Below are 10,455 nucleotides of genomic sequence, written 5' to 3'. Positions count from 1 at the left end.
ACAGCACGGCATCGCCTGCAACGCCTCTCTAATGTTCGTCACCGTACTGGTTGGACCTACACGACTGGAAAACCGTAGTCTGGTCAGATGAGCCCTGATTTCAGTTGGCAGAGTTAGAGAATGGTGCAGACCCCACGAATCCCTGGATCAAGTTGTCATGAATGCCATTTGTGTGCTGGTGGTGACTCCTTAATGGTGTGAAACGTTTTGACACGGAATGGACTGGGTTCTCTGGTGCAACTGAACCAATCATTGACTGGAAATGGTTATGTTTGGCTACTTGGAGACCATGTGTATCCATTCATGGGCTTTATTTTCCCAAACAACTATCGAAGTTTTATGGATGACAATGCGCCGTTTCATCCGGTCAAAATTCTTCGTAATTGGCTTGGAGAACATTCTGGACATTTCGAGCGAATGATTTGGCTATTCAGATGGCCCGACAGGAAACCCATCGAACATTTATAGAACGTAATCGAGATGTCGGCATTGGCAACACTTTTGTAGCTACAGGGTGTTTCAAAAATGACCGGTATATTTGAAACGGCAATAAAAACTAAACGAGCAGCGATAGAAATACACCGTTTGTTGCAATATGCTTGGGACAACAGTACATTTTCAGGCGGACAAACTTTCGAAATTACAGTACTTACAATTTTCAACAACAGATGGCGCTGTAAGTGATGTGAAAGATATAGAAGACAACGCAGTCTGTGGGTGCGCCATTCTGTACGTCGTCTTTCTGCTGTAAGCGTGTGCTGTTCACAACGTGCAAGTGTGCTGTAGACAACATGGTTTATTCCTTAGACCAGAGGATTTTTCTGGTGTTGGAATTCCACCGCCTAGAACACAGTGCTGTTGCAACAAGACGAAGTTTTCAACGGAGGTTTAATGTAACCAAAGGACCGAAAAGCGATACAATAAAGGATCTGTTTGAAAAATTTCAACGGACTGGGAACGTGACGGATGAACATGCTGGAAAGGTAGGGCGACCGCAGAGGGCAATGCGCAGATAGTGCAGCAGGTGATCCAACAGCGGCCTCAGGTTTCCGTTCGCCGTGTTGCAGCTGCGGTCCAAATGACGCCAACGTCCACGTATCGTCTCATGCGCCAGAGTTTACACCTCTATCCATACAAAATTCAAACGCGGCAACCCCTCAGCGCCGCTACCATTGCTGCACGAGCGACATTCGCTAACGATATAGTGCACAGGATTGATGACGGCGATATGAATGTGGGCAGCATTTGGTTTACCGACGAAGCCTATTTTTATCTGGACGGCTTCGTCAATAAACAGAACTGGCGCATATGGGGAACCGAAAAGCCCCATGTTGCAGTCCCATCGTCCCTGCATCCTCAAAAAGTACTGGTGTGGGCCGCCATGTCTTCCAAAGGAATCATTGGCCCATTTTTCAGATTCGAAACGATTACTGCATCACGCTATCTGGACATTCTTCGTGAATTTGTGGCGGTACAAACTGCCTTAGACGACACTGCGAACACCTCGTGGTTTATGCAAGATGGTGCCAGGCCACATCGCACGGCCGACGTCTTTAATTTCCTGAATGAATATTTCGATGATCGTGTGATTGCTTTGGGCTATCCGAAACATACAGGAGGCGGCGTGGATTGGCCTCCCTATTCGCCAGACATGAACCCCTGTGACTTCTTTCTGTGGGGACACTTGAAAGACCAGGTGTACCGCCAGAATCCAGAAACAATTGAACAGCTGAAGCAGTACATCTCATCTGCATGCGAAGCCATTCCGCCAGACACGTTGTCAAAGGTTTCGGGTAATTTCATTCAGAGACTACGCCATATTATTGCTACGCATGGTGGATATGTGGAAAATATCGTACTATAGAGTTTCCCAGACCGCAGCGCCATCTGTTGTTGACAATTGTAACTACTGTAATTTCGAAAGTTTGTTTGCCTGAAAATGTACTGTTGTCCCAAGCATATTGCAACAAACGGTGTATTTCTATCGCTGCTCGTTTAGTTTTTATTGCCGTTTCAAATATACCGGTCATTTTTGAAACACCCTGTATAAACGGCTTAAGAAACAACATGGCTCAATATTTATGCGGGGGACTTCCGACTACTTGTTGAGTCCAAGCCACGTCGAGCTCCTGCACTACACTGGGAAGTATCCTATGACTTTTGTCACGTCAGTGTATATGAGGATGGTGTCTGTTCTCCATTTATAGTCCCAATTGTACAAGTGCAATGTGCTGCAAATACATAGAAAGAAAGATCCTTTATCATTTAGCTACAATATAGCAGGTCAGCAACTGGAAGCAGTTAATTCCATAAATCATCTGGGAGTAGGCATTTGGAGTGATTTAAAATGGAATGATCATATGAAGTTCGTCGTCGGTAAAGGAGATGCCAGACTGAGATTCATTGGAAGAATCCTAAGGAAATGCAATCAGAAAACAAAGGACATAGGTTACAGTACACTTGTTCGCCCACTGCTTGAATATTGCTCCCCAGTGTGGGATCGGTACCAGACAGGGTTGTTAGAATAGATAGAGAAGATCCAACTGAGAGCAGCGCACTTCGTTACAGGATCATTTAGTAATCGCGAAAGCGTTACGGAGATCATAGATAAACTCCAGTGGAAGACTCTGCAGGAGAGACGCTCAGTAGCTCGGTACGGGCTTTTGTTGAAGTTTCGAGAACATACCTTCACTGAGGAGACAAGCAGTATATTTCTCCCTTCTACGTATATCTCGCGAAGAGACCATGAGGATAAAATCAGAGAGATTAGAGCCCACACAGAGGTATACCGACAATCTTTCTTTCCACGAACAATACGAGACTGGAATAGAAGGGAGAACCGATAGAGGTACTCTGCCACACACCGTCAGGAGGTTTGCGGAGTATGGATGTAGATGTAGTACCAGAGCCGTAGAAATACGCCAGACACCAAGCACAGAATGAATTACGTAGCTTTAGATTATCGAGGCGATAATTAAAACTTCATGGGTATCCCCAGTACAGTGGCCTGTAGAGTACACATAAAGTAGCTGCGACAAGAATTTGTGGGTGGAGGGTCAAAGGGAAAGAGTGCGCTGGAATTGTGGAGCCCGGAGCCCCGCAAGCTGGCGCGAGGAGGAGCCGGCGGTGGCCCGCCCCCCACCACTGGCAGTCTCCTCCCACCTGGCTGTGACAACCGCGACGCATTTGTCGCGGCCAGCGCCGGCGCCGTGGCGGTCGAGCCGTCCGGCGGGGACCGTGCGCAGCGACACCACGGGGACACTGCGCAGAGACACGCCGTGATCAGGGGGGGAGGGGGGGGGGCAGGCACGCGGCGACACGGCGGCTGCGGGTCCACCACGCCCCCTCATACGGCGCAGGCGCGTCGCAGCCGTGTCGCCTGTCCCCACGCGGCGTCGCCCGGTCGCAATTTGGAGCCAGAGTAGTCACCCCTCGACACACAGCCGCGCGGAGTGGCCGCGCGGTTTGAGGCGTCATGCCATGGGCTGCGCGGCCTACCCTCGGGCATGGGTGTGTGTGTTGTTATTAGTATAGGTTATTGTAAGTTAGTTTAAGCAGTGTGTAAGTCGAGGGACCGATGACCTAAGCAGTTTGGCCGCTTAGGAATTCACACACATTTGAACATTTCTCAATCATAAGGCCTGCTGCGCCCTGGCCATCCCCCCGACAGGTTGTCTCAGCGCAACCATTAAAGGAGTCTGTTCGCTTCTTACTCCATCGTAAGACCTCTGTCCTACAGCACGCAGGTTAGTGCCGTGTTTCTTAACTTTAGGATAGAGGTCGCCTAACAATTTTGCTGCAGCCAATACTGACATTGCGGGACGGAACCTCGGGCTGCATGTGTAGCGAGCTTATTAATAATTGGTACGCTAAATAATTTAGTATGTTACCAGCCCCCAATAGATTAGCTGTACTATGTGTGGGATCAGTTGGCCCCCGGGGTCCAAGTCCTGATCTTTAAAAGTCGATACTATTCATACTATTCATAACACTTAGTGTCGACCCATATTTCAGGCTGCTGCCACCCTCATTGACCCCGAAGTTGTGATAGTGTGACCATGTGTCATTGTGTTCATTGCGTGAGTGGCTGATTAACTGATTAACAACAATAACTGTACTCATATTTAAATCCATTACGCAGTATCAGACACTATCACATATGTTTACTAAATTTTTAATGTATTTTTTTTCTCTTCATTGCGTCAATGAAAGCACCCCTTTCATTGCAGCGTTCACTCTCACATATCTTACGGTCGAATAAGAGTTCGGAGCGCAATGGGCAACTGGACGACGTTCCTAGCAACCCTTGGACAATTCAATCCTTTTCTAAGGACATCATGGGCCTGCAACACCACTGACGTGGTCGCATCCGCGTTGGAGAAGAGTCATACAGCAATTTATGCTTTGGTATCCGTTGTGGAACGGCAGGGGACCTTTCAAAACTATTCGACAAAACTGGAGCGTAATATGAAGCAAGAAAAGGTGTTCATGCTTTTTCGGCCCTGTTGTTTCTTCACAGGAGGGCGAGGGAAGAGTTGCACAATGACACATGCCTGAATGAAACGGCGAAGAGTCCTTTCAAGACCCTCCCCCCCCCCCCCCCGTTGTGTATGTAACACACTCAGTGTCCACCATACACTTTTGCAGAGCACTTCAAAAATACACCTGTACCGAGACAGCCAGTCGCTGATTACTTGGCAGCAGCGTGACACACATCTCTTTTGACACCCCGTCGATTTCGCATGCGGCCGGCAGGCGCTAGTTGAGTGACAGCGAACTCAGCTCAGTGGTGTCAAAATGGCTGCCAGTCACACTTAGTCACGCTTAGTAATAACTGACTAGCTGTCTACGTACAGGGACATCATTAAAGTGTTCAACAAAGGAGCGGTGCTGGATGTTGCCAAGCTGGGGGTCTTAGAGGGATCCTCTGCTATTTTGTTTATGCATGTATCAATGCCGCCCCCCTTACTCACCCCCTGCCGTCTGCACGCCTTAACAGGGCGCGAAACAGAACGACTGAAAAAGCATGAATACCCTTTCCTGCTTCAGATCACGTTCAAATTCCGTCGAACGGCTTTGAACAGACCCTAGAGGCTCCACCCTATATACCAGAGCAAAAATTGTGGTCACGCTACACTCCACAGGGGCGCGAAACATGTCCAGAGTGGCTGCAGGCCCTCGACCACGCTAGACAAGGGTTGAGTCGTCCGGCTCTGTCAGCAAGGTCAGTGTCGCCATTTATGAGACTCCCTGAGGCCCTTCCGTGTCGACACTGAGCGCCGGTGTCTATGAAATTTTTTTCTCGAGCACCAAGAAGAAAACTGCGTGATTTTAGCGCTGGGAGGTGAAAGGGGGGTAAGACGGAGTATGATGACTTTCCCATAGTATGACACGTCCACTGTGACGCTGGGCAGATTTACGGTGAAATTTGTTGCCAATGTGACATACCTCATACCTGACATGAACTTCTGAATTTAGGCCTCTTTTCGCCAGTATCGACGCCTTGCTGTTTGAAGTGTCGGTGAGTCCAAGGGCGACGCCGCAAGAAGCCAAGATTTTGCAGCATTACAGGGTGACGTTGCAGGCACCTTGGCGCCAAAGTTCTGCGTTAGAATGGGAGACAGTTACGAAGCTTGCAAGAAGTGAAGCTATAATTGTGTCGCAGAGTCCAGATGGGTATCAGAAACGTAAACTGAGCAGATCTCTTCTATCAGGCTAGGTGGGATTGGCTCCTGGAATCTATCTGCCAAGAAAATTACGTCACTGCGAACTAGAGGTACTTCTGTTTTTAAATAAATGTTAGGCATTCTTTCTAAAAACGGAACATAAAGACTAATCTTGGCACACGATGGATAACTTATACAGTAAGTAAAATGACTGTTATGAAAAAAGGCCGTATTACAACAGAACTCATTTTTACTGTCTGAGGCAGTCGTCAGACGTCGTTGGAGGGCTTGCACTCGGTCTTTGGTTCATAAGAGGAACGGAGAGTTCAAAATAATTACATCACAATGGACGGAATAAAGAATTCAGTGCTCATGTTTATTTTACTTCTTTTTCGGATAGAAGCTGTTCGGCTCTGAGCACTATGGGACTCTAACATCATCAGTCCCCTAGAACTTAGAACTACTTAAACATAACTAACCTAAGGACATCACACAACACCCAGTCATCACGAGGCAGAGAAAATCCCTGACCCCGCCGGGAGTCGAACCCGGGAACCCGGGCGCGGGAAGCGAGAAACTGTTCGCCAGAGAATTAGAAAGCCTAAAGTACAAATCTAGCGGCAAGCGCAGTCCTTAACAAGTGGCAACGATCTCTTAGTTGTGTCAGGCATTGATATTTTTTCTAAATTCTAACTAGTACAAGCATTCTATTGACTGCCACACTCCAGGGACGTGTCGTTATTGAATTGCTATCCACATTATCCAAATAAATAGTTCAGACGCTGCTCTTTACAATTTCGTAGTTGTAGACATATAATTTTAGTGCATTAATCGCAACGGCTGTACCGGGAAGATAATACATGCTACAGTGAGAAAATACGTAGAAGCATCATTGCACATAAAATTAAGCTGTAATATTTAGTTATCAGTTAAATACCAGTAAATTAGTGAGATTAATAATATTCTACAAATTCAAGATTTCGCAAGTCCATTATTTGAATATTACACCCATCAAAAAAAGTTTTGCCTCAGCCCGGTTCCCAGAACTCCTGAAGATAGACGTTGACTGTGGATATGGTATCACAGCCACAGTGTCTTTAACTGCTCAGAGATGTCACTATACCAGCCCAAAGATGTAAACAACCATGCATGAGCATCGCCTATTAGACGGAGGGGGTCCGACAGCCGACCAGTTCCAGTCATTCCACCAGGAAGGAGGTACACGGCTCGTGTTGTTTGTAGTTCAACCATGCCTAGACGATCAATACCGTGATTCGATCGCGTCGGCATTGTTACTTTGTGCCAGGAACGGCTCTCAACAACGGAAGTGTCCAGGCGTATAGGAGTCAACCAAAGGGATGTTGTTCGGACGTGGAGAAGATACAGAGAGACAGGAACTGTCGATGACATGCCTCGCCCAAGGGCTACTGCTGCGGTGGGTGACCGCTACCTACGGAATGTGGCTCGGAGGAACCCTGACAGCAACGCCACCATGTTGAATAATGCTTTTCGTGCAGCCACAGGACGTCGTGTTACGACTCAAACTGTGCGTAATAGGCTCCATGATGCCCAGCTCCACTCCCGACGTCCATAGCGAGGTCTATCTTTGCTGCCATGAGACAATGCAGCGCGGTACAGATGGGCACAACAACATGCCGAATGGACCGCTGAGGTTTGGCACCACGTTGTCTTCACCGATGAGTGTCGCATATACCTTCAACAAGACAATCGTCGGAGACGTGTTTGGAGGCAACCCGATCAGGCTGAACGCCTTAGACACACTGTCCAGCAAGTGTAGCAAGGTGGAGGTTCCCTGCTGTTTTGTGATGGCATTACGCAGGGCCGATGTACGCCGCTGGTGGTAATGGAAGGCTGTACGATATGTGAATACCATGCTCCGACCGATAGTGCAACCATATCGGTAGCATATTGGCGAGGCATTCTTCTTCAAGGACGACAATTCGCGCCCCCATGGTGCACATCTTGTGAATGACTTCCTTCAGGATAACGACCCTATCGAACATGCCTCGGATAGATCGAAAAGGGCTGTTTATGGACGACATGGCCCACCAGGCACTCTCAGTTATCTACGCCTAATCGCTGTTGTGGAGTTCGACAATCTGGACCAACAGTGCCTTGATGAACTTGTGGATAGTATGCCACGACAAATACAGGTATCTACCAATCCAAGAAGACGTGCTACTGGGTATTAGAGGTACCAGTCTGTACAGCAATCTGAACCATCACCTCTGAAGGTCTCGCTGTATGATGGTACAACAGGCAATGTGTGGATTTTATGAACAATAAAAAGAGCGGAAGTGATGTTTATGTTGATCTCTATCCCAATTTTCCGTACAGGTTATGGAACTCTCGGAACCGAGGTCATGCAAAACTTCCCTTGATGTTTGTACATATCTGTGTGTTATCAGGATTTATCTCCTTTACGTAGTGGATGGTATCGATCCTAACCTCCATTTGAGTGGCAGCAGTTACATGCATCTGTCATAACATCTCCACCAATCGACGCTTAAAACCATAGAATTTGCTCTTATTAATGGTGTGAAAGTAATAATTCGTAAACAGTTTTTTCGTAAATAAAGCGATATTTCGCTAATAACTTCCATTTGCCCTCAAAAGTAAATTTCATTAAGTAAGGTAAATTAGCTTAAAAGATATGTACATTGAATTATGTAAAGCAAGTGTATTCAAATAGCTTTCATTTTTAATCATTTATTATAAAATCCGTTTTTTGAAAGTCTTTTAATAAAACTTTTTAACCGTATATGTTTACTGTCACAATGGCGAAAGTGAATTGCCGGAAAATCGTCTGGAATGAAAATCAGTTTGAGGAATACGGCGTCATTTTCATATGAAGAGTTGCAATACTATGTTAAAGACTTCGGGAGATGCAGTTATTGTCACTGCCGATAAACAATATTTGCAAAAGAGAGGCTTATCTTGAAATTTCAAATTTATTTGACGGTGTTAATCCAGAGATTGGAAAATCACTCAGCCGGCCGCTGTGGCCGAGCGGATCTAGGCGCTTCAGTCCGTAACCGCGCTGCTGCTACGGTCGCAGGTTCGAATCCTGCCTCAGGCATGGATGTGTGTGATGTCCTTAGGTTAGTTAGGTTTAAGTAGTTATAAGTCTAGGGGACTAATGACCTTAGATGTTAAGTCCCATAGTGCTTGGAGCCATTTGATTTTTGAAAAAAAAAAAAAAAAACAGACAAGAGGGACGTTCACACATGGGTGTGACTGATACATCGCTCTTCTCTTGGTCTCGTCATACACTGCCTAGTTTGCATCTTAATGCTTCTTTTAAGAGGCTACTTGCACGCGTAATCGCCAGAAGAAGCCATTCTGACCAAAGCAATATCTGTACCAACCCCGTTATTTCCATTGTGTGCACCGGGCCTTTTTAAGGGTCAGTTTATCCGAAAGAGAGAGCTGCAGTAGAAACAGTGTAGATATAGATGTTACAGCTACTAGTATAACAAAACACTGCAGCCTTAACAAACCTAGGGATATTCTTCTATGAAGGCACCAAAAACTTTATCAATGACGAAGTTGAACGTGTAGTGTTCATTGAGTAAAGTGACAATGTAGATTAAGTTTCAGCAGTCTTCTTGTGTATATCAGGCTATCACATGGAAATAATTAACACAGAACAGATGTATCTTGACAGATAAAAGTTAATATTATATTATAATAGTACCACTAAAAGGAAAGGGAGCCGGTCGATGTGGCCGAGCGGTTCTAGGCGCTTCAGTCTGGAACCGCGCAACCGCTACGGTCGCAGGTTCGAATCCTGCCTCGGACATGGATATGTGTGATGTCCTTAGGTTAGTTAGGTTTAAGTAGTTCTAAGTTCTAGTGGACTGATGACCTCAGATGTTAAGTCCCATAGTGCTCAGAGCCATTTGAGCCAGGAGAAGGGGGTGGCTATACAGGGCAGTCAGAAACAGTCTGAAAAACTTCTAAGGGTTTTGCAGGGTAGGTTGGTCTTAGAAATAGTTGTTAAGAAATAATCAATACGTAGTGCCGTTTCCGAGTTAATTAACACTGAAGTCGACTAATCAGGCTGTCGCGCGCGCATTCAAGGGTCCCGCCAGACAGGGTGTTCGCTAAACATTGTCTTCGTTTGGTTTCCTAAAACCGAAGTAGAGAGCGATACAAAAATTGTACATAGGTCGATAGTAAGGGGCGAACCTGAGGCAGACGCTGAGGAGTCTCGTGCGCTTTCATCTGCGCTATGAGAGCCACTGACACTATTTTTATCTGGCAGACCACTTGCATTCACGTGCTCAACGGCCTGATTGCCTAACTTCAGTGCTAATTAAGAACGAAATGGCGCAACGTTTCTTCTCAGCGCAAACCACCCTGTAACACTATTTCGAGCTTTTTAGATTGTTTCTGACCTCCCTGTAAGTACAACAAAAAGTTAAACCTCAAGTCCTTCAGGTAGCCGAAAGCTTTCTGAACAGCTTTCTTTGTCAGAGTTATGGATTAGGGAACGTACAAGTTTGTAGTAGTGAAATTTTAGAGACCACCGGTGGGAAGTAACTTAAGCTTCACAAGGTTTTTAGAAACATAATTAATCAGATCATGCAGACTTAATTGGAAAATCGTTGTTTCTGGGGAAGGTAACTTTGATTTTCTGTTAGATAATACTGACCGCGGGAATCTAGGGTTGTTGATGTCCTGCTTTGGATATTTTCCTCAGTAAAATACTGTGCGAGGATTAATGGACATAGACCAACAGCTGTTGACTGTACAACAAATGGTC

The sequence above is a fragment of the Schistocerca nitens genome, chromosome 8 (genome assembly GCF_023898315.1).
Source record: "Schistocerca nitens isolate TAMUIC-IGC-003100 chromosome 8, iqSchNite1.1, whole genome shotgun sequence".
NCBI lineage: Eukaryota > Metazoa > Arthropoda > Insecta > Orthoptera > Acrididae > Schistocerca > Schistocerca nitens.
The sequence above is the reverse complement of the archived record's forward strand: the minus strand, read 5'-3'. Positions refer to the sequence as shown.